The sequence below is a fragment of the Aythya ferina genome (genome assembly GCF_964211825.1).
Source record: "Aythya ferina genome assembly, chromosome: 1".
In the NCBI taxonomy this organism is placed as follows: Eukaryota; Metazoa; Chordata; class Aves; order Anseriformes; family Anatidae; genus Aythya; species Aythya ferina.
The window spans coordinates 109,894,704-109,920,325 of NC_140296.1; the positions used below are offsets into that span (position 1 = coordinate 109,894,704).

The 25,622-nt window shown below is 39.8% G+C and overlaps 1 protein-coding gene across 5 annotated transcripts in view; it reads left to right on the top strand.

Moving 5' to 3' along the window:
* HTR1F (5-hydroxytryptamine receptor 1F) overlaps positions 1–25,622 on the top strand; it is a 118,197-nt gene that overhangs the window by 64,776 nt on the left and 27,799 nt on the right. The window contains exon 3 of one of the 5 annotated variants that reach the window (XM_084533400.1): positions 20,250–20,427. The exons of 3 other annotated variants lie outside the window; for them this stretch is intronic. The gene's annotated coding sequence lies outside the window, so the exon portion shown is untranslated. The remainder of the gene's footprint in view (positions 1–20,249; positions 20,428–25,622) is intronic. One more of the 5 variants, XM_084533401.1, reaches the window with a different exon arrangement.

The window sequence follows — 25,622 nt, forward strand, 5'->3', positions numbered from 1 at the left end:
GTGGTCTTGGAAGGCACAGTGCATCAAGGCAACCCATTTTACTCATAGATAGTACAAGAACTGAAGTCAATAAGCCTTGCATGTTTAAACCATGGACCAATCTCCTCTGATATGCTTTCCATGGGAAGCCCCTGCATGAAGATTGCTCCTTCCTACTTGAATGCAGACATCAGCGAAAATAGTGCCAGACTTACCACCTATAGGATCTGTTTGCCCTTTTTTTTTTTTTTTTTTTTTGTAGTGGGCTATCCTGGAGCCGTGATTCAGGGACAAAGCAATCTTTGATTTGAGCTTATATTCCCTCTCTGACATTTTTACTCAGGCTGTTCACCCTTGTGCCATCAGGAAAAGTTATTATCTATTATTCTTACCATGTGCTTTTTTCAGGTAAACATTAAGACCATTAAGTGTCCTAGACTGCCAGAGTAGTGTTTTTAGACCACAGCTACAATGTTTGTATTATATGACTGCGTTATAGCTTAGGGCATAAGAATTTGAACATACAAAGGCTGTTTTTGGAGGGGCATAAATGTGGTGCTGCCTCGTGTCATTACTATTGTTTTGGAGCAGGTTTGGGCATAAAACTCTCCAGGCTTTCATATTTGGTTTTCCCCTATTAGAAATTGTTACACTGTATGGGAGATAATTTAAATACATGTACCGTACTGGTAATAAGAGGATCAGAGATCTGAAGTAAAATAGGAGGCAAAAAGATAATGTAGTCACAGTGCAAAGGCAGAACATCCTCAGGACAAAAGGGGAAAGGGCGAAGAGAAAGAGCAAAACCATGACAAGATAGGCTGTATGATGCATACTAGTTCACAACCTCCTGAAGGTTTTTCCAAGGTCTCCTACCAAAGGGAGAATAATTGAAGCTACTTTTATATATTGCTTATTAGGGACAGAATCTGGGAAAGGCACTAGAGATACAACATGAGTGTCAGAGGGAAGGTTCTCCCCTGCATCTAATAGGTAACAGCAATAAAGTCAAAGAGCAGTCCACCAGGTCCGTGAGTAAGAAGATTAAATAGAACACTTATGCATCTCAGGAAATTTTTTATATTGTTTATAAACAGTAGACCACCTAGTTAAATAAGAAACTATGGATACTCTTTCTGAATCAAATTTTCCCCCAATATCTTTAATAATACAATATTAATATCATAAAATAGGATATTAATATTATATATTTAAATTATAGGAAAAGACTTAGACATCTGCTTCTATGCACATTAACATTGTAATCTGAACCATAAATTTCCTTTAATGACTGTAACTGCAAAGAATAGTATCCAAGGAGTTTAGGCAAACTAGCAGGATGATACTTCTAGTTGCAAAGCCATTAAAAATATCTTCAGAGTGGTCTCTGGATTAGAAGTGACACACTGAAGGATGACTTAATTTGTTCTCTGACATTGAGCAAAGTAGGTTTCTGTTGTCTAGAAATGTAAAATATAATATTCTAAACACACAAATTGCAGATTTCAAAGGAAATTTATTGAAACTGAAAATATTCCTTGCAAATCACATCTTCCTAATCTTAGCACAGTAGGTTTTTGCATAATTCATTTTGCTGCTCTACCTGAAAAAATCATCACATTGCAAAAATGCACTGGATAAACAAGCAACATTTTCAGCCTTATTTGGGAAGGTAAGTAGACTCTTAGTTTGTATGCATATGTGTACATGAAGAGCATACAAAAGACACCCTGGAGGCCAAAAATACCCTATAAAATCTACATCGACAAAGAATATATTGTTCACAGACAAATCAGATGTTAGAAAAAGAAAAGATTAAAACTGTCATGCAATTCAAATTCATCTCCCTTGCTTTGTTGTATGGTCTTTCATTGTACCATACTTTGTTATTTTTCCCATGGGACCCTGTTAAATTTATCGGTCAGTGACCATGAGCACTGGACAGATATTAGTGTTTTTTTCCCCAAGATATTACTCTTTTTCTTGTGTGCATCATTTACTATCCAGCAGAATTGCTCACTTCCTCACAGTCCTTATGAGTGGTATTCATCGCTGTAGATCTCTTCTGAACCACAGTGAAGGCCTCTTCCCCAAAACCAGAGAGCTTGTAGCACTGTTCTCATTTTGAGGACAGAAGGACAACAGTGCCACCAGTACCTACTAACTTGCATGGCCCTACCTTGGGGGTAGCCTCAGTTGCCAGGGATTTAAGCAATGCACAGGCCTTTCTTTTTACTTGGAGAACACAACTCCTCATTATCAGCTTTTCAAAGCATCTTGCCACTTCTGCAAATCAGACAGCCTCTCTTAAGTCACTGAAGACGACACAGACAGAGAAGAGCTTCACTTAACTGATTTCAGAGAGTTTTTAAGTGACAGAAAGAGTGTTAAAACTCCTTTGGGACCAGAAGCAAATGTCTAACCCTGAAATCTTTATTTTCTTTTCTTTTACATTACTTACACTTTGATTCTGTAACAAAGCAGGCAGAAGTCTGACTCTCTGTAAAATTCTTAGACCATGAACACCATCTTTGCATAAGCAAGCTCATATCCAGTGTTTTCTCTTGATAAAGTTATTTTGCAGAATCTTTTCCCTTTTTAAAACAGCACAAAGGAGAGCTCCTGGAGCATCCATCATGTACCATTACCTTGATACTTGGGCTTAATACCCTTGAATCGCTAACACCAGTGTCTTTGAGCTAACCAAACAGAGGAAAGTTGTTAATGTTTCTGGGCCTACTACTAGCAGTATACAAATACATCTTTTGTCGGTGGATGTCACAACTTTTGGCTGATAAGAGAAAAAACCTAGAGATGGTGGGCACAGGGATAGTTTTCCATCTTTACTGACTGGACACTAACACCTATCTACTTCCAACCTGTCTTTCTTTTCACCACCTTCTCTCTTCGCACTAGTGTGCTTGCAGCACTTTCCGAGTAAGAAACATCCTTTATTCTGTGACAATGGTGAGTCATTCCCCTCACTGTCATTTCCCATCTTTCTTCTTTCAAAGTTTTGAAGACTTTCTCAATAAACACTGCTGTAAGAATTTTAAGAGTAGCAAAATCATAGTTTTCCTTAACCTCCTTCTCTGCATAGCCCAGCTATGCAGAGTATGTAGTTCATCCCACTACAATTCATCCTGAGGCACAGATTCAGCATGACAATTTTGTTCACAAAGCTACAGAATGTTGCTAATCATTGTACGATGGAACATACGGGAATAATTTTAGGTATTGTCACCTGAATGAATTTCAGACTGATTGCATTCATCTCCAAGGTACTAGGTAGCAATTCTATTTTTTATTTTCATTCTTTACTCACAATCCTGGAGATCCAGTAATGTCTTACAACATAGTGTGTTACGACAGCAGAGTGCTGATATGTCCTATACAAGCCTTTGTTATGTTAGGTGTGGGATGTTATTTCACTATATTCAACAACACTTTAAAATATTTTCCTAAATTAGACTTTTTACTTTCTGTTAGACAAATCCAGATTCTTTTCATCCACAGAGGGGCGTTCAAGTTAAATGTAGACATTATCAACACCAACAGAAATATTTTGCAAGAAAAGCAAAGCCCAATGAAAACCAACAGGATGCAAAACAAAGATACTGAATTATATTGAGTGTATAGTAATAACAATGCCAGTTTGTCCATTTCATTGTTAATTAGCTAGGGAATAGCCAGACTATTGGAATAAATAGAGTAACACTCCCTGCTCTACTCAGAACTCCACACACTCCAATTAAAACACTTATTCTGCCTGCATGAGAGGCCATCCAGTCCTCTCAAACACAACTATTATCTAGCATTACAGGTACTAGAACAGAAGGAATATAAAAATCAAACATTTATAGTTTAACTTCAGAGTTAATCTTAGACTTGTACTGATGTCTACAATCCAGTTAATGTTTTTATTTTCAAGTATTGCTCCCAGCACTTTTAATGAATAACATTCAGGGTCTGAACACAGTTTGAAGAAGCAATAATCTAGAATACTGTGCAAGTATCACTCTTTCTTGACCAAAAGAGCTGGCGTAATTCCAGCATTTTTATATGTTTAGAGGTTACTTCTTAAGAACAATTTCCTAATTTAGACACAACATCCAGGACTAAAATACTGGCAGACAGTAGCAGTGCTACAAAAGTCATTTTGGATCATAAAATAATGGAGGAAGTAGTGTGTAGTTTTTAACATTGCTTTTGCCTCATTATGTTAATTAGCTAAGCTGCAATTTATTAGAATCATCTACTAAACAAAGCTTCATTATTTTGTTTCCTTAATTTTGTGCAGTTTGCTTTTTTCTTTCTCCCTCAAGCTATTATTCTTAATTCTTGATGTGGAAACAGGCTATTTTGTTTGCACTCAACTTATTTGAAGCTTCCTATGACATGTAGAACTGAAGAAAAATACTATAACAGACATCAGGCAATGAACTTTGCTTTTAAAGCTATGAACTTCCCATTTTCCTTATAATAGTCCTTAAAACATTCATCTTAAAAAAAAAAAAAAAAAAAAAACACCTTCCTTGAAGGTCCAATATGTTAATAACTCCTAAGTGAGCCTTAAATCCTCTTCTGGAACTATGGTCCAAGCACAGAGAAGTATTTTTCTTCTGGTAAATGGGTTCTGGGTTGCAGCCCACTCCTGGTAATGAGATCCTAAGTCAAGAGCATTTGTGCCAAACTGGAGAAATAACCAATTTAGCAAGAGATAGCCATTGTCCTTAGTGAATTTCAAAGCACTACATTTAGGCAGGAATAATTACCTGCATCCAGTAGGGTGGCAAATGGCAGGGTGGTAAAAGGAACTCCGCAAAAAAGGACTCGAGTGATCAAAAGCTGGACATGAGTTAGCAGTGCCATAGTATTGAAGAAAAAAAGAAAAAGAGAACATTGACTGTAAATACATAAAACATGGTATAACAAAGCATTTCCCTCCTCCACACACCCCCCCCCCCAAAAAAAAAGAAAAAAAAATCAAAAAAAAAACTCCATTTTTGAGCAATATATTTGAGAAAGACAGGAATTAATGGAAAAGTACCCAGAAAAGAACAAGGGAAAAAAAAAAAAAAAAAAAAAGGCTAGAAGAAATATCAAAGAAATTAAGTTCTTTAGTCTAAACAGAGGAAGCAGAGAGGAAAGCCTAAGGGCTGGTGCAGTGAGGGAGTGAATAAAGCAGTCTCCATGCCCACTCAGAATGCAGTATGAAGGTATACATGGCAAGAAGGAAGCTTTAGCTCAAAATTTTGCGACTGCGTTGGTAGATCATGCCTAGGAGTTGCTTAATTTCTATTGCTGGAGTGCTTTAAATGAGAAAAAGATAATTATTTGTGAGATGTGGCAGTAACATTGGGGTAGCGGAATAGTCAAATTACTGCTCAAAGCAGGTTTTCAAGAAAATCACATTATTGTCTTGCACACACAACGTTACCATAACCAATTCTGCCTTCACAGAAGCTTAAGAGTGGCACTGACATAACCGAGTGCATGGTTAGTCTAAACAAGAGGATTTAAGGGTTAGTGAGTCTTTTATTTCTGTCACCAGCTGAGAAACTCTGTCTCTTTGGGTAGTTTTCTTCCAACATCTTTTATCTAGAATCAACGTTTTTTAACGGAACTTAAAAACAGTAAAACCCAAATGTCCGATCCTCAGAAGCCTATCATTGCTCATTTTTTGGCAAGCTCAACAGATACTCAGATCTTATATATTTAACAAAAAACAATTATTAAACATATTTATACTTTTATATAACCAACCTCATGCCTTTCTTTTGATCCCCTCTCTAAGAACCTTCACATTTCAGTAAATTTTCAGGAGGAGAAAACATCCTTGGCACTTTACCAAGTGTAATGAACTACCTACCTATCCATCAGAAAATGCTAATGAAGGAAGCAGGGGACGCCTCAGACTAAGGGCTTTTTATTGGTTTTTAGAGAATATAATTGCGCACTTGGGAGGCAGTAACTTCTTAATTACAGTCCTCAGGGGAGTGGGAGGAATCAAAGCACTGTCATGTCTGGAAGGGACTTGACACAAGTAGCCAGAGTGGCCTAATCCTATCAGAGGAGAAAACACTTGATCCATACTCTAGGAAGCTCCCAGTCTTCTTCAGGCACTCTGTAATTAAGTATTTAAAAACTGCTCCCCTCAGTGCACTTCTCTGTTTCTGCTTGTCTATCAGCTTCCTCACTTAAATCACCAGCATGTTTAACCACCGTTAGGCACCTCAGCCAAATGCACATAGAAATACTGAATGTACTATGTAATTATAGAAATCATTCCTTTTTTTTTTTTTTTTTTTTTTTTTTTTAGAAGTTAGGGACATTGGAAAGAATTTATGCTCAAGAGCAGTGTTGAAGCATATGTTAATTTTATTTATTTCAAAACCTGAGTTTAGTTCTTTTTAGAATTAAAACATTGCTGGATCAGGACATGGTACAGACTGAAAAAAGGGAATATCATAGAATCAGTTGAGTTGGAGAAGACATCTAAGATCATCAAGTCCAATCGTCAACCTAGCACTGCCAAGTCTACCACTAAACCATGTCCCTAAGCACCACAACCATGCGTCTTTTGAATACCTCCAGAGATGGTGACTCAACCATTTTCTTGGGCAGCCTGTTCCAATGCCTCATAATCATTTAATTGAAGAAATTTTTCCTAATATCCAACCTGAACCTCCCCTGGTGTAACTTGAGGCCTTTATCTCTTGTACTGCCACTTGTTGCTTGGGAGAATAGACCAAACCCCACCGCACTACAGACTTTTGAGGTAGTTGTGGAGCGTGATAAGTTCTCCTGAACCTCCTTTTCTCTAGGCTGAATAAATCCAGTGCCCTCATCTGCTCCTCATAATACTTGTTTCCTAGACCCTTCACCAGCTTCATAGCCCTTCTCTGGACATGCTCCAGCATCTCAATGTCCTTCTTGTAGTGAGGGGCCCAAAACTGAACACAGTACTCAAAGTGCAGCCTCACCAGAGCTGAGTACAGGGGGACGATCACCTCCCTGCTCCTGCTGGCTATGCTATTCCTGATACAAGCCAGGATGCTGTTGGTCTTCCTGGCTACCTGAGCACACTCCTGGCTCATGTTCAGACAGCTATCAACCAGTATTCCCAGGACCCTTTCCTCCAGGCAGCTTTACAGTCACTCTTCACCCAGCCTGTAGAATTGCATGGGGCTGTTTTGCCTCAAGTACAGGACCCAGCACTTAGCCATGTTGAATGTCACACAGCTGGCCTCAGCTCAGTGGTCTGGCCTATCCAGACCCCTTTGCAGAACTCTCTTACACTCGAGCAGATAAACACTCACACCTAATTTGGTGTCACCTGCAAACTTACTGAGGGTGCACTTTATCCCTTCATTCAGATCATTGATAAAGGTATTGAAGAGAACTGCCCCCGGTATTGAGCCCTAGGGGACACCACTTATGACCAGCCTCCAACTGGACTTCACTCCATTCAGTACAACTAATTTTTTTACCCAGCAAAGCATATACCCATCCGAGCCATAAGCAGCTGTTTTCTCCTGAAGAATATTGTGTGAAACAGTGTAAAAAGCTTTACTAAACTCTAGGTAGACAACATCCACAGCCTTTCTCTCATCCACTAAGCACAGATGTTTAGATGTAGAGCTTAGGGATATGGTTTAGTGGGGACTGCTAGCGTTAGGTCAGAGGTTGGACTCGATGATCTTGAGGTCTCTTCCAACCTAGAAATTCTGTGATTCTGTGATCACCTTGTCATAGAAAGAGATCAGGTTCATCAAGCAGGGGCGTGTGGGGGTGTGGCTGATCCTGGTCCCACCAAAGCCTCGACAGCCACTTTCACAATAGCTGCTGCCTTCTGGTGGCTCCCTCAAGTTTCCTCAATGCAGGAAAGCCCCCTGCACATCGCTGTCCACTGCAGAGTGCATCTGCCCTGGAGCTGATGGCCTCAGCAATATCCACACAACATCTAAAGTGTGTCATTTAAAAAGGAATTCAACTGTTCATCCTTTGACAATCAAAAAATATGCAGCCTACAACAGTTAGAAGCAAGCACATTCTGTAGGCAAGTTTTTCACAATTTCTTAATGCTTTCATCTCTTGCACTTCCCTCCTTCTTGTTTAACCCTGGTGCCAATCATAATCAGGATTCTAGATTTGAAAGAGAAAACACTGGTAAAACTTCTAAAAGCAGTATGAAGAAGCTACTTATTTTAATTGAGTGCTGCCCAGCCATCCAACCACCAACAAACCAGAGACCACATTGTGAAGCACTGTTCTTTCATACAAACAACCCATATTTCACAGGGGTAAATAACCCAAGAAACTTTAAGGTTATTAGCTGGAAGTTCACTTTCTGTGGATACAGCAAATCACCATGTTCAGGAATGCTCATTGCCACTAAAAACACCAGAGACGCCCTATGAGTTCCAGCTTGGTTGAACTCACCCATGGCTGAAACAGAGTAGTAGACCATCATATTGCAAGTCGAGGCATCTCACCGTTGTATTAAAAAAATAAAACATAATAATTAAAAAAAAAATGTATAAATAAAGGAAAGAAACAGGGATGATGCACTATATAATAAATTAAGCAATCTTTTAAAATTGTAACCCATAACTTTGTAAAGCTAAGCACTTGCAGGTAGTCTTGCCAAACTTCAGTTGAACTTTGGCACTAGAAAGGTACTGTACAAGGCTGGTGTCTCATTAATGCAGCCACATCACAGCAATTCATGAAGGAAGATACGGGGGAGGAGGATGAGCTAATTTAGCTCTGAATCCCACTGAAGAGAATGTCATGCTCACTCCCCCTCAGCAGTGGGCTTTTCATATGGCTGCCTCCAGGGTGGTTAGTGGCTAAAAAGAGAAATTGCTGCCACTGAGACAGAGCAAACCACTCACTCTTCAGCCTTTTTGCTGCTGTCCCTCTCAGTAGTAATACACTTCTTCCCTGATAAAATATCTTCCTTTTAACCTCATCCTACTCTGGTCTGAGATAGAATGTATTTGCTTTGTAGGGAAAAAGATAAAATGAGGCATATTGTTTTCATGTTCTAAATTGTGGTTGAAGAGCTATACCAAAGTGAAATATTTTCATAGTTTAAAAAAAAAAAAAAAAAAAAAGCACCAGGTTTTGATTAACAGATATTTATCTCTCAGTGAATAAAGCAAGATAAATACATGTCTTGTCGTTAATCCTGTAGGCAACACTAGTCAGAATATATTGCATACATGTATCATCACTTAACACATACTGCTGCAACAGCCTAACGACACTTCATCTCCACTCTCCTGTCATGTGAAACAACTGTATTCATCTTGTGGTCTGTAAACCTTTATATGAACTATTCCTATGAGATCCACACAAAACAATTAGGGAGGTGAAAACCAAAACCAACACTCTACTGGAGCAGGACATTGGAGTTGTCATACAGGGACTTACATTTCTACTGGAAGATTCTTAGTAGTCTACAAAATGGCTGGGGAAAAAAATAAGTTGAGAACCACTACAGAAGCTAAATACACCCACATGATACCTTCATGGTCAATAGCAAAAGACATATCCTTTGAGAGAAGCCACTGAAACAAAGGAAGGAGTAGCAATATTCACAGAAATACAACCACTAGGGTTTTATTATATAAAATATTAAAACGGAAGGGCTGATGAAAGTCTGAGAAAAATTAGGAGTATCTGTAGTTAATATGATGTAGAGGGAAGGTTAATAAGAAAAATACAGTATAGGTTAACTAGCCAGAAGGTACTCTATTTACAAAAAATGAAAGCTTAATAGAGAAAAAAAAAAAGTCATGAAGACAAGCCAACATTTTATGCTGAAAGATTATTAATGCACCAACAGTCTGAACATTAAGTTAAGGTTCTATAATGAGGCTAACAGTCTGTGGAGCTGGTTCAGTCATAAGATTGTTCTCTCCTTAATGTATGCCATAACCATTACAAATGAAACACAATATTTGGAAGGCAGAAATAGACGCAAAACAGAAGAACATCATAGCAAACAAAAAGCTCTTGTTCTATTCAGACTTCGGCACTGCATAGCAGAGTAAAAAGAAAAGATGATTGCAGGCTCTCTCTCTATCCCACTCTCCTAACTTCTGAGAGGTAAAGCAGATATATGCTCTTTGTGGGAAGATGCCCAAAAGCCAGCTGTAGCTTAGGGAATAAATCTTTCATGGCTCCCTCTACAGTTAATGGATGGAGGAATGTTCCTCATGAAAACAAAGCTGACAAGAACTTGCCTGTAAATTTTCTGAATTACCCTGTAGGGTGCTAGATTAGAAGTGGCTGTTATGACAGAAGGCAGAACTTCAATCCAAAGGAACTTAGCCATAAATTTGAGGACCTGGCAAACAAACATCATACAGTTCAATACAGAAAAGTGAAAAGCTCTGGATATGGGGAAAAATAACCCCATGCATCTGTAAAGGCTGGAAACAAAACGGGCCAATTATCGTGAAAAGATCCTGAAGTTACATGGGATGCCAGATTAACATAAATCAACACCACTCTCTTGTCAGAAAGAAGGCAAATGACCATATTAATGCATGTCTAGCAGATTGAGATAAGTTATTATCCCCCTCTAATCAGCATTGATAAGGCTGCACTTGGAGTACTTCATTCACTTTTGGGATGAGTGATGTGTTCAAGAGCAACGAAGAGACCCTGGATATAGTCCAGTTCCTTTCAAGAAGAGGATGAAAGTGGGGTTCATTTAGTCTTCTGAAGGGATGATCTGCTAGTGTCTACAACTGCTTGGAGGAAGGTAAAAAAAAAAAACAACAGAGCCAAATGGTCTTTTAGAGTGGCAGGCAGAATAACAAAGGCCAACATTCACAAGCAGTGTCCTGAGAGGTTCATAATGGAGACTGGAAAAAAAAAGAAAAAACCTTTCCACTAAAAGAATAGTGCAGTACTATTGCCTGGAGTCTGTAAAGTGTCTCATTTATGGGTGATTTTCATAACTCACCTGGACAAAGCCTTTGCTTACATGGTCTCTGATATCAGAAGTCTTCCATGTACAAAGAACAGTCTGGACAAGGTGACGACAGCTGTTCCTTGCAACCACAGCCTCTGTGATTCTTTGACACCCCACAGGAGCCTCACTATTAATTGGTTTAGGGAAACAAGTGTCCCCTGTAGAATAAAGCTGTGCAAATTAATCTCTCTTTCTGAACCTGCAGGAGAATACAAAGCCGCAAATCTCTACGGTCTTTCACAGGGTTGTAAAAGTTAGGAAAGTATGGTGAGCTTTTCTTTCTATTTCCACATACCCATTAAAATTACAAGCAATGCTTCAAAATATGCACCCATACGATCAGCCCTTAGACCTTGAATCAGGAACAAGAAGGCTTTGAAAATAATGTGGCATGGAATACAGATCATCAGCTACATTAACAATCTCTAGCCAGTAAGCAAGTTAATGGTGAAAGTAAAATAAAGCAGTAAATTTCAAGGTGGTTACTGCAGGCTGGGGAACAAACTAAGCATGGAGGACTTAACAAAATAGATCTAAACAGTATGTGATTGCTAACCATAGGTCTCAAATAAGTGTTTGGCATGTGTTTTGCTATTTTTTTTAAATCATTTTCAATAGTGGAGTAACTTACTTAAATGAGATAGGATTCTGACTGAAGCTGCATGGCCGCTATGGGAGGGGAAAAACGCATACTTATTCATATTGCTTTATTACTGTGTACCCATTTTTTGTTATTATTTTAAACACAGGTGCAAGGGATTATTTAACACAGTCCTTTCCCACATTTATAATTTTGCATATCAGGGTTTAATTAATAACGTCAGAAGTAGGAATGTTGAAAAAAAAAAATAAGAAAAGGTATTTCAAGGTTTGCTTTAGCTAAGCCCAAAGCAGGAGTTACAATACTTGGCATTCCACAGAGATCTTGTTATTTTGGAAAGTTTCACAAGTTCAGGAAACTTACCTACTATTCAGTGGTAAACATCTAAAATTGACATGGCTTATCTGAACAGAAATGCTTTGTGAATAACACAACACTAACCATCTACGTTATATCTAAGGACTTGCTCAAGCATGGTGCAAGCCACAGATGAAATAATACATATCCCTTTCCTTTCTTCCATGTCTCTTGGGAGCACTCTGCTATGAAGATTTTGTCAGAAAGACTGCAATAGCTTCAGAGGCAAAGAAAGGAACAAGTTATAGGGGCCATTCCTTACAAGTATTGTTAAAAACTCTGTTTTAGCATCCTCAGAAAGATCAACAATCATTTCTATGGTTCAGAACATCTCTCTCTCCCCCCTGCTGAGCGGGTTTTTGGTAGCACAGCAAGTGCTACCTGTTCACAAGTACTTCAGGGTGGATAACATTTTGGAATAACTTCTCAGGAGACCAGAGCAGAGTAATTCTTGCCCTGTAAATCCAACCTGTATGGTTGCAAAGAAAAATAAGAAGTGACATTACTTGTTTGCTTGATATCCCAGTACGTACAGTAAGATGTGGATAAAATTAGTCTTACTGACCAAATTAGAAATGGGTAGCCATACGTGCTTGCATTTACATCAGTAGAGACATTAAGTTAGGGCAGAAACTGAGCAGTGAGTTAAGAGATTGTCATCATCACCCAAGAGCTTGGTTTATAATTGAGCAGCAGCAGCTCAAAGGGCAAGATATAGAAACACTAATTCCCAGGCAAGAGATAGAAACACTAATTCCCAATAACAAGACTTAAGAGCAACATTTTTTTTGTGAAAGAAAGTACAAATTACAAGTGACTATGTGCCTCTACAACACTATCTAGAAGTGCATGGACTTGTACACTTGAGAGAGCAGAAGGCTCTGAGCTGAGAAAGCTCACACATTTTTACTGGGGCAACATGGAGGAGTGAAGCAAGGGGCTATATGGCCAGAAGCATGGCACTGCATGCGAAGAAGCATCATACAGCCAAACATTATAAACAGCAAATTAATGCCCACAGAATACATAAACTAGAGTCCTGATTTATGCTTCCTAACGTGTAAAACAACATTTACCTTTCTAAATATTTTTGCCATCAGTAAATAAGTCAATACTTTAAATAATCAATCCATAAGACAAATCTTAGCTAAAGAGGTTACCATGAACAACCAGTGGTGAAAATTAGGAGAAATCTATTTTTCTTCCTTGAGAGCCTCCTCTATAAATGTTAGGTGGTAGGCATTAATGTGGTACATGCAGATAATTTGTATGACTTTTGAAATATGTGTCTTGATATAGATAGTAAAATTCTAGCTATGACAAACGTAGTTCAGAGGGAAAGTCTCTCACAACAGGATGCCTTCAGCCATGAATTCTTGTACCTTATGATGAACAATGGCACATTACCAAGAGAAATCAGGCCTAAATCCTGCCCTCAATCTATAAGCACAACTACTGACATTATTTCTGAAAGGCTTAAGGGGCTTTATGAAAATATATGGTTATATTTCTCCTTATCAGTGATGAACTATCAAGAGCATCACAAAGACATAAGACTTAACAGAAGTGCTGTAAGCTAGTGACTGATTTACTGACAGCAGAGAGACTGATAGTAACAGTATCTCCAAGAAGCAGGTAGGTGTTGTATGGTGGCAATTTTGCAGAAATATGGGCCTTCATGCAAGAACAGAAGCCTAGGAATAGGTTAGTAAAGTACATGCAGCACTGATAAGCCACTGAGTTAATAGGCGCACCATCTCACTTGAACCAAAACTAACAACATTAAAGTTATCAGTTTCTTCCTTGCCATAATCTAAAGCAGAACTCAGCCTCCACACCTTCCCCTGCTTATGACAAAACTCGGTCAGCTCTCCCTGGCAGCACCTTCAGGTCAGCACCTTCACTAGCAGTGAAATGATGATTAACCATAGATAATCTGTCCCATGCTTTGCAGCAGATAGATGAAGCTGTACCTGGTTCTAGGAACATTTTTCAAGCTGGAAACACCCTATGTGCCAGTCTCTCATGATTCCTTTTCTGCAAGAATGATAACAAAGACTCGTTTGGACACCAAAGCAGAAGGGAGAAAATTTTACAGTTTTATTCCTGTTCATTGATTTAATTTTGTTACATTTCAGGCTTTGACACATCTTTGCTCTTACTCTATGAAATTTTGCAAGAATTGCCATTCAAAGTCAAAGCCCTTGTTTTAATAGAATCTTTAATGAATATGAAGGCTGAAGCAATATTCTGAATCTAAACACTGCACACCATACATCTGTAGATGCCTGTAATCACTACTGCATCAACATAAGGAGATGGTTAACTCATTAGCTAACAACAACTACAACAACTGCAGCAGTCACAAGGTTAATTATTTGGGTAGCTATACTTGAAAGCAAAAGGTACAGATGTGTTGCATGTCTACCTGTCCTTTCCCTTGTTTTCAAATGCATTGAGATGCAGACCGTTTGGGGCCTGCCCTTTGTAGCAATGCCTTTAATTATAAAGTAATCATTCATTGTCACAAGTATCATGACTCTCACAAATATAATCCAAAAAAAAACAAAAAAATCTTACCCATGGCTTAATGGGTTAATAAATAGATTAGTTTAAAGCAACTACTTATTTTGTTACCTTTGATATTTAGACATAATGAATCCCTACTTCACTCCTATTAGAGTTTCCCACTCGGTGTTTCCTTAAGAGGGGATAAATCTTCATACGATTCTTAGTCAAGGCAAAAGTATTCTTCTAAGAGAGCAGATAATTCAGAAAAGAGATGGTGGTTAGTAGAACCACAAAGAGAAATGTTAAGTAATTCTGTGAAAGTAGTTTATTTCATTTGTATTGAACACTAAATTAAATGCTCCAAGCAGCACTGAAAATAGTAATTGACTTTCATCTTCACGTTATATCAATGATATTTTTCAACACAGCATGCACAGTGCTTAAAATGCTGTTGCTTATGGTACTGAACTTATTTACAACCAGACAATCACAATTCAGGGAAAGAGATAAATACCAAAAAATAACTGCATCTCTACTAAACAGTTTTGACTATCTTGCCGCTTCATATGTGGGGGCTGCTTTTATTATTATTATTATTTTAGTTTATTTGTTTCAGTAGCATTTGTGTTCCCTTGTCAGCAGCGAGTTTTCAATGAAAAGGTAGGAAAGCTTGAGACCAAGTCTCTGTGTCTCCATTCCCCTCATTCTGACCAAGGAGAGAAAGGGGTGGACTGGCAGAAAGGAAGACCATGCACAGGTGAGGTTTGTTAAGACCACATATTAACAAAAAACACTACAACTAAGCATTCATGGAAATCATAGCCTCCAGTACAGAAAAAGTAAATGCAATAGCTGTTGTTGGCTCTCTGCTTCATTCCTAGCAGCCCAGCACTGACAGGAGTAGGGAACACAGCCTACTTGACTTGGTGGCCTACAGAATCAGCATTGGCTTTCTGGGTGGTGCTGTGTGCATCTGCAGCATCTCATGGGAAAACATTTGAGTATTTTGAGATCTTGATGAGCCTAACAGTAGCTGTTTTTAACAGTATTTACTTTAAAATAAAAACAAAAACCAGGTGAACAACAATGTATAGGAGAAGCCACTCCTGGGATATATTAAGAAGTTTCTATAAATTAAGTAGTTGTTACTACTTTTTTTTTTTTTTTCCAGATTCTTGATATATTAGCTTAAGCCCAAACATTAGATCCTAGCCCTCACTTCAATTATTTATTCTCCTGTCTCCCACACATCCAATCTATAGGCCACTGCTACATACGCATGTTTTATATGTAAAATCTATACAGTTAGAATGACCTATACTCATGTCATAGAATTATGTATATCCACAGAATGTGTATTTATTTCCCCCCCACACACACACACAGAAGAATATAAGTTTATATGAAAAGATATTTCATTAATTCTTTTGTCTTTAAAACCTTGAATATACTAGCCTGTAAACACACGCACCATTTGAATAATGTGATCATAATCCTTGAAAGAATGATAAATATTACCAATAACTCTAAAAACAATACTTCTAGGGAAGATTTCCAACTTTTACAAGATTTCCCAAGATTTACAGGCAGAAGTCCAGATGTGAAACATAGCTAATAATGTTCTGCTAGAGCTCTTCTCAGACAATTTACTCCTTTGAGTCCCTGTGGGACAGCATCCAGATCTTTCACAGGACACTCAAGCTTCTCAAGGTCTCCAGATTGCTGCAAAATCAGTAGCTGGCAAAGTTTACACCTTTATGCAACTTCTGTCCTTTTTCTTCACTAGGTGCTTTCAGACCAAAAACCTGGCAAAATTCCTAAGACAGTCTTTTTTTAAACACCCCCAGGGGATTGATGAGTTTTTCTCCAGCTAATAATTTCTTTCCTGGCTCTCTGCTTGTTGTAAACTACTTATTTTCTTCCTTTGAGGTCCTATTGTTCAACTGTAAAAGGAACAAACGACTCCTGTGGGTGCCTCACCAGGCAGTCATTGACAGAAATTGCTATCACTGACCTCAACATCATGCACATCTGGGAACAGGGTGATTCATGCCCACGCAGCCTATGAACACCCACATAGCTCAACAAGTTTAAAAGCTCACAGCATTCCACAAACAGAAACTGGGTATCTTCTACCTTGTTCTGTGGCTGATTTATGCCACTTAAACGTCCCACCGCAAGCACACTGGTCACTATCATTTGAGTACAGGTTTACAGAGGTTTCATTGTAGGGGGCTCTGTTCCAAACTGACTGCAAAGCAGAATGTCAGCACCTGGCAGCAAGGCATTATGTTTTGTTTACCCATCTTTTAATGTTCATGCCAGGACAGCAGATATATTTAAGACTGCTAAACTTTTTAACCATCTAGAAAACAGATACCAACTACATAGTCAAATAAAGAGATCCAGGGAAAAGGCTCTTTGATTTCTAAAATGAAACACTTCTCTATGGACGGGAATTGTTTTTTGTTTGTTTGTTTGTTTTTCTTAGAGGAAACACTAATCCTACAAACGCCAGCAGGCAGTGAAGAGAGGGAGGCTGAAATACGACATCATAGAATCACAGAATCACAGAATTTCTAGGTTGGAAGAGACCTCAAGATCATCGAGTCCAACCTCTGACCTAATGCTAGCAGTCCCCTCTAAACCATATCCCTAAGCTCTACATCTAAACGTCTTTTGAAGATTTCCAGGGAAGGTGACTCCACCACTTCCCTGGGCAGCCTGTTCCAGTGCCTCACAACCCCTTCAGTGAAGAAGTTCTTCCTAACATCTAACCTAAAACTCCCCTGGTTCAACTTAAGCCCATTCCCCCTCGTCCTGTCACCAGGCACGTGGGAGAACAAACCAACCCCCACCTCGCTACAGCCTCCCTTGAGGTACCTATAGAGAGCGATAAGGTCGCCCCTGAGCCTCCTCTTCTCCAGGCTGAACAAGCCCAGCTCCCTCAGCTGCTCCTCGTAGGACTTGTTCTCCAGGCCCCTCACCAGCTTCGTCGCCCTTCTCTGCACCCGCTCAAGCACCTCGATGTCCTTCTTGTAGCGAGGGGCCCAAAACTGAACACAGTACTCGAGGTGCGGCCTCACCAGAGCTGAGTACAGGGGGACGATCACCTCCCTTGCCCTGCTGGTCACACTGTTCCTGATACAAGCCAGGATGCCGTTGGCCTTCTTGGCCACCTGAGGACACTGCTGGCTCATATTCAGCCGACTATCCACCAATACTCCCAGGTCCTTCTCTGCCTGGCAGCTCTCCGACCATTCCTCTCCCAGCCTGTAGCTCTGCTTGGGGTTATTGCACCCCAGGTGCAGGACCCGGCACTTGGCCTTGTTGAACTTCATGCAGTTGACCTCAGCCCATCGGTGCAGCCTATCCAGATCCTCCTGCAGAGCTTTCCTACCCTCAAGCAGATCAACACACGCACCTAACTTGGTGTCATCTGCGAACTTACTGAGGGTGCACTCGATGCCCTCGTCCAGATCATCGATGAAGATATTAAAGAGGACCGGCCCCAGCACCGAGCCCTGGGGGACGCCACTAGTGACTGGCCTCCAACTGGACTTGGCTCCATTCACCACGACTCTTTGGGCCCGGCCATCCAGCCAGTTTCTAACCCAACGAAGCGTGCGCCAGTCCAAGCCAAGAGCAGCCAGTTTCTTGAGGAGAATGCTGTGGGAGACGGTGTCAAAAGCCTTGCTCAAGTCAAGGTAGACCACATCCACAGCCTTTCCCTCATCCACCCAGCGTGTCACTTTGTCAGAGAAGGAGATCAGGTTCGTCAAGCAGGACCTGCCTTTCATAAACCCATGCTGACTGGGCCTGATCGCCTGCTTGCCCTGCAAGTGCTGCGTGATGACTCTCAGGAGGATCTGCTCCATGAGCTTCCCTGGCACTGAGGTCAAACTGACAGGCCTGTAGTTTCCCGGGTCTGCCCTCCGGCCCTTCTTGTAAATGGGCGTCACATTTGCTAGCCGCCAGTCAACTGGGACCTCCCCCGATCGCCAGGACTGCTGATAAATGATGGACAGTGGCTTGGCCAGCTCCTCTGCCAGTTCTCTCAGTACCCTTGGGTACAGGTACAGGTCTGCCAAGCAATCTCTACAGCCCATTGGTGTGGAGTACTGTACTCCAAGCATCATTTGGTAAAGCCAGCCCAGTTTGTTTGCAAGGCCTAGTCCTGCAAATTTCATTCTTTGCAGAAGCAACCAGTGTGAGGAGGAGTGATAGACCCTGAGGCTGAAGCACACATGGTTTTTAGGATGGAGAGCAGCACACTTGTTGGGCTGTGACAACACAGGGGGGTAGAGGCATTAGATAGCTGAAGCCTTTAAAAAACCCAGAAGCATCAAGAAATGGTGCTTCTTCCTACTCCATGTTATTTGCTAGAACATATTTACTGTCCTGTCTCAAAATCTCTGAAAAGTTATTCGCTTTTTTCTCCATCAGATGGATTGTTGATATACATGTATAAAGCTCTCAAGCCAGGCTCTGAGAACAGAATCAGGTTTTGCCTGCCTCCTGAATCTAAAGCAGAAAAAAAAAAAAAAAATGATTTCAAGATACAGGAAAATAAAAAGCAGCCAGGGGATATAGCAGGGAGGTAAAACATTAAACGCAGTCACAAAGTAAGTGTTCTGGAGCTGGATTAATCCAGATTAAACTAATGTCTTTAGTTCTGATTCTGCTTGAAGCATCTTAACTCAGAATGGTGATGCTCTTGCTGTAACCAGGCTAGTAACAGAGCCTTGCAAAACTGTCACCACAACATCAAAGTGATGCTCCATCTGCCTCTCAAATGAGTTTTTTAAGAGACACCACCCACTCCAAGAAGGGGTACATGTCTTTGTAAATTGAGAGCTAGACACATCCACTTCAGGGACTGTGCCCTGTGCACTGCAGTCTGTGTATTCCTGGCAGGATATTTTCTTATTGCAGGTGTAGGTGGCCAGAGACCAAAACATTCTTTAATGGGCTCGGAATAACAAATCTTGCAACACATTGCTTAATGTTTTTTCAATATCCACAACTCAGAAGCAGATATATTAAGGTAACTGCTTAATTTCTTAAAAATTTGCCAGACTTTACAGCAGTTAGAATACACACAGAGTGGGAAGTTTTGCACTGCTCTTTATCCTGCATTACTGAAAGTTTGAAAAGCCAAAGGACTTCCTCTTCTTTGAGAGAAGACAGTTGTGTGCTTTACAGAACTGAATTTATTGCCTTGCTATTTGTTGTAGGAGATCACAGTGGTTCGAGCGTATCAAGCTGTTCTCAATCAGAAGTTAAATACAAACATTTCCAGGAATCATTACATCTAGAATTACCATAACAAAAGAAGCTTCAAGCGCATAAGGGGGCAAGTTCTGCTAAGCATCAAGCCCACTCCAGCTCCAAAATTTAAAATAGTGTGGAAGGGGATGGATCCCTGTGGAGCTGCATCTCATAGCACAGGCTGTGGTCTCCAGAAAGATAAAAGTTGCTTGCAACACCTCTCCTGTTTAGCAAAATCCATATTCTTCATACTGATTCCTGCAGGGAAGGACACAAATGGAGCAGCCTTACACTGAGATAGCATGTTTTCCAGGAAGGTTTCCTTGTACCTCTCCCTGCACTACAGGGACACACATACAAAGCCACTGGAAATCTTGCCTTCTAACCAGGAGTGAGAATAGCTGGTATTGTTAACCAAAGGGAAAGGCTAACTCAGGGAAAGAAGACAAAAAGAAAAGACTGTTCCCCTGATTCAAGCCACTAAGCATGTCAGCATACCACTAGAAAGCACTCCTCTGCTCTCATCTCTTTTTGAAGGTGGATTCTATGTTTGGCACTCCTGATGATGTAAACCCCTCTGCCTGAAAACACTCTCCATAGTCAGGTTACGGAGTACTGTCAAGAGCAATGGGAGCATTACAAGCAGAGTGCAGGCTGAGGTGAAGAAGATCTAGAGGTCTGTTCTGTGCTCTTTCCTGTCCATTTCCTGTGGGAGGTAGGACAAGGCATTTAGCCTTCCTATACTTTTTTTTTCATTATTGTTTTTGAAAGAACAGAGTATAATATTAAGCTGTCATTAAGAATTAATATGTAAAGGGTTTTAAGGTTAGGTTATATAAAACCACAGAAGTACAAAGTGTGTTATCCATCACTTATTAATATGCATTTACTTTGTGCAGGAATAGGCAGCAATGCCACCAGATCCACGTACCAACTGGCAACAATTTTACCCATTTCAGTAAGATAGAGCAGAATATACATTTTGCTCTATCTTACTGAAATGGGTAAAATTCTCTAGAGCAGAATATACATTCTGCTCTAGAGAAGAGGGATGTCTGTCACACAGAGCATGGATAACATTTGCCCTGTCTCTGGTTGCAAAAACAGAGAAGTGAAGACATGGTGCAAGATCATTGACAATAGATTGCCATTCTTCAAGGAATGTTGTTTACAAATTGAAATGACTATTTTTTAAGATGCTAGCAGCATTGTGTAAATTACCTTGGAGAACTATGAGCCCTCAAATTTGAAAGCCTGACAGTAGGCCATCCCAGGATAGACAATCTTGTTATTTCAGGAGATCGAGTTCTGTTGTAATTAATGATATTTAGTAAGTCAGAGGTAAAAAAGGTGAAAACAGGATCATTATTGATATTGAGAAAATATGCTTGCAATTTCTTATTTAATGATGAATAAAAGCACTACTCTTAGGAATAAATGTTTGTAGTTGTAATATTGAACTAGTAGTTATGCTCTCACCACACAGCACATATTTGTTTACAGTAACTGCAAGAAACAGAGTACTAAGCTTCACTGTGGCTTTAGGCTTCTGGAAATCAATAGTGCAAAATTAAGTTTACCCTGTAACAAACTAGATGTCAGTTGGCAAGTTCTCTGACACAGAGTGCCAAGCAATGGCATCCCTCCAGAGGGCATGTCCACAGCCCTAGACCACAGATTTGCACCTTGAATCCCACTCAGTGGGTGACTGATGGCATTTCCTTTAGGCTCCATGTCCTCAGGGTGCCTGTACAGCATCTGCATCACTGGGTGATGTTAAGTTCTGCTCAATTGATTCCACCACAGGGGAGCCATTAACTCCTCTCCTCACCACCATAGGAGCTGAGCATACTTTTCTTGCACTTTTGCCACAACATAAAAATTAATAACAAGCGCAGCAGAACAGGACTAAATCAAAACACTTCCACGCAGGACACCTGGGAGGAACCAAGACTGAAAACAAGGCGTTGAAGTTTGCCTGCTTTATTCAGAGAAGCCCTAGAGCAAGTCAAGCACTGGACTGCTGTGCCCTGAGGATGGTTTGGGTGCTGCCTTGCTGTAAAGTTCATTCTTCCCCACCAGGGTAGCAGTGGACATTTTGGTAATTTATAGTGGCTAGCAGACTCCATGGAAAGGAGTAGGGAACACTAAATCTCTGACCTAGAGTCTCACATAAACTTAGCCTTCCCATTAATTAAGGTACTAGGCTGCAGCTGACATACTCTCTCTTTTTTTTTTTTTTTTTTTTTTTTTTTTTAAGGCATGAGGGACTAGAAAGATCCTTTTAGAGTAGAAGGGCAGCACAGCAGTAGCAAATTAACACTTCACTGCAGCTTTTGAGTAAACACTTCATCTGTATGTTACACAGCACATCCACCTGGCCAGATAAATTTTATAATGAATTACTACTGACTTGTCTTTATGTACTTCCAAATCTAACTATAAGAAGGGAAAGCAGCAAAAGTCTCTTCACTTTTTTTTCCCTCCTCAAATCTGTCTCTGTTCTTGAAGAACAAAGGACTGTTTAAGGATATTGTGCTGGTCCAGAAAGCTATTTGAGAACATCAACTGGCCTTATCTTCATTAGCCGTAGGGTCTAGTCTCCTATAAACAGATTTGCTCCCATTTGAAGGGAAGAAAAATAAATCTATTTTATCTCTGAATAAAAGAAAAAAAAATCTATGAACTTACTGGTTGGCTGCCAAAAATCTGTAAATAGCATGAGCCACTAAACGTAGCCATGGACTGAATTTTTCATCTGCAAAGTACTTTCAAAGCCTCTACTTTCTTAAATGTCATTTCAATAGGCTGTTTGGTACAGGTCATTCTTCCTTCCCTGTGGTAGATTGGCTTTCGCTGTTCTAATGAATAGCTTCTGCCCGAAGGAGTTTGCTTTCTGCTGTCCTCTGTGGAACAAGGTGCCAACCAGGAAAGCATACCCAAAGCTCATATTGTTCAAAACACTCAGTGCTCTCTCTCCACTCTGTGCTGCTACTACCTCCAGCCATGCCAGAGCACATGACTGCAATAAATAGATATTAATAAATATTAAAAGAATTGAGAAGCGTCTTTCCTGCTATCTGCCCCTTTATAAATACACTTACTAGCCATATTTATGAAGGTTTGATTATCTCAGGCTATTATCAGCTGAAAACTGTTTCTTTACAGAGTGCTTTTTTCCCCTTACAGAATACATCACTTTAAACAGCCAAAATTGTTTTCTGTGCCCAAATAACGTCTGCAAATTTATAGCCTGTTAATGTAAATCACGCATATTTGCTGGTTCAGTTCTATCAAAACTGTCCTAAAAGACAAAACTGTCCTGAAAAACATATGTTGTCCTTTGCTACTACTAAAACAAAACTGAATTTACATTCACTTTGAAGACCATATATAAAAGCTGATGCCCAACTCTGTCTAGTAAAAGCAGATCTTACCGAATCTGATCTTCTGTAAGAAAACATAGGGGCACATTTCCCCTTACATTATTCTGAGATATTTAAATTTATGAAAAGCTATTTATGACAACAACCAATGGCTTCATAGAACCAGTACACATCGCATCAAGCAAAGAATAGCATTTCTATGGCAACTGTCTCCTCACATCTCAAAAACAGGTGAACAAGAAGCACTCATACTCTTCTATGTTTTTCATTTCCTTAGTAGTATCTTGTCTTTCCATTCACCTAGCTCTTTATAACCAAGGTAGGAAAAGAACACTTTTTGGTTAAGCTCTGTAGAAGCTGGTGGCTGCTTGTCCATTTGGTTGTTAAAGCTTTGTACCAACAGAGCCAGAAGATCTGTATTACTATTCTTGCTTCTGCTACTGACCCATAGCAAGGCACAGCCAGCTATAAATTAAAGCACTGTCATTTGCCTAGGACATCAGTCTGCCAAGGATGACAAACTGGGCACAGACGACTTTATCGGTGCTGGAAACCAACCAAATAAAATCAGGTGCCACCACCACCCTGGGCTTGCTGCTCTACCAACCAAGGGAGAAAGGAGTCTGGTGCACATGGCTCATACCAGCACAACAGCTGCCATCATCCCTGCCCTGGTGGAAGCAGCCTGGTAGTCCTCTGGCTTTACAGCCCAGCTCAGTTCCTCCCCCCTACACCACCCCTTCACCCTCGAGGCAGCATTAGTCACATTTCTTCCCACACTTCAGAGAAGATCTGAGCCAGCTCTGCCATGCCATAAGCAGCTTGCCCACTTCTGAATCCTGAATCATACCTTTACCCCAAAGGACTACTGAAAGGCATTGCTCATGTTTGTTCCGCTCTTCTAATTCCTTCACTTTAGCGTCCCTCATATAACATGGAAGAAAACATTGTGTGAGAACTGGAGTCAGACAACCATGAAAGACTGAGGAACTTATGTTTTGGGAAGAAGTACACAACAGCAGCAATGACCATGAAAGTGGCCTTCATGCTGCAGGCTTGCATATTTGTACCGATGTTTGCTGAAACTGCAGTGATCTGAATGCAGTCACGCTGCTCAAATTTTAGAGTTTAAGGAAGAAGCAAAAAGTTTATTTTTAGCAAGCAAAGCAGTCTCTGTAGTCAGGAGAGACCTGGAAATCTCTCTCCCTTTGTTTCTTCTCTCCACTTTAATATCCTCAGATAGAGAAAAATATTTAAAGCATTATTTGAAAACACTTTGCTTCTCCTTGAAAAAGACCACAAGTAGCTCTCTATCTTATTCTGCATGTCAGACTGGATATCATGGAAAAGACAGGCAAAGAGCACTATTCAACCATTTTGATTTTCAAGGTCTTTTGTGTTAAATGTTCAAACTTTTACTGTTTCTAAGACTGAAACTTGTCATTCACAACCCCCACGTTTCTTTATGCCTTGTTCTGAACACAAAATATGTAATTTCATGTGTTAAGGAACCTTTGCAACTCTTTCACAGAATGAGCAAGTTCTGACTTATTTCACTTTTCCTTTGTTCAAGTTATGAATAGAGTTAGCGTCTTCAGACTTAGAAATACTGCACAAGCCTGCTCTAAACCTTAGTGTGCACTGAGATGGAGTTTGCTTTCCAGAACTTGCTTCCCTGGCCAGACCACCATATAATGTCAGTCAGAGGTATCCAAAACAAAATTGTGCTTAAGAGAAACTGATAGTGTTTCCTAGGTAAGATTTCCTCCTAGCCCCAATCAGGTTGATTTTTCAAGACACAGTGCTATCACTTCTACACTTGCAGTGGGACCATATACACCTTGTCCCACTACTACATCTCTGTGGAGTCAGGAGGTGAATTCTCAATTTTCAGCAACTGTACTCTTGAATGAGACATGCCTCACAGTCAATTTGCTGTGTATTACATGAGCCCTATTATCATCTTTAGACAGTATTTTTGTATTCGGTTTACTTGGCTTATTACTGGAAATGTCATTTTAAAATAGTTATTTTAAATATTTCCACTAGACATCTAATGGATCAGCTAACAGGTAGTCCATCAAATAGGAAAAAAAAAATAAATAAATCAAGACAGTAAAACATGCTTGCTTAACAAATTTCTCTGCTGATTTGTCCTTAAGGACAAATATATAGCTTGCTTCATATATGTACACAAAGTCTTTCTAATAATTTCACTTTCCCCATCATTTAACATTAGCAGTAAGCTCATACTCATTACATCTATGAAATCATCCATACTTTAGTACTTTCCAACAAAAATTCATGTGACAAATCATATCATTGCTGCTCTAAAAACAGCTATATTTGTTACAAAACAGCATAAAACAAATATTTGTTGCTGCACTACTACAGTTTCGTGTGGTACCATTACACTAATCAGCAGCTTTCTTGTATAAATTAGTTTTATAGGATTCAAAACAGAATAAAATAATTTACAAATTGATATTCTATTAACAAATTAACATTATTTTTGCATAACTGA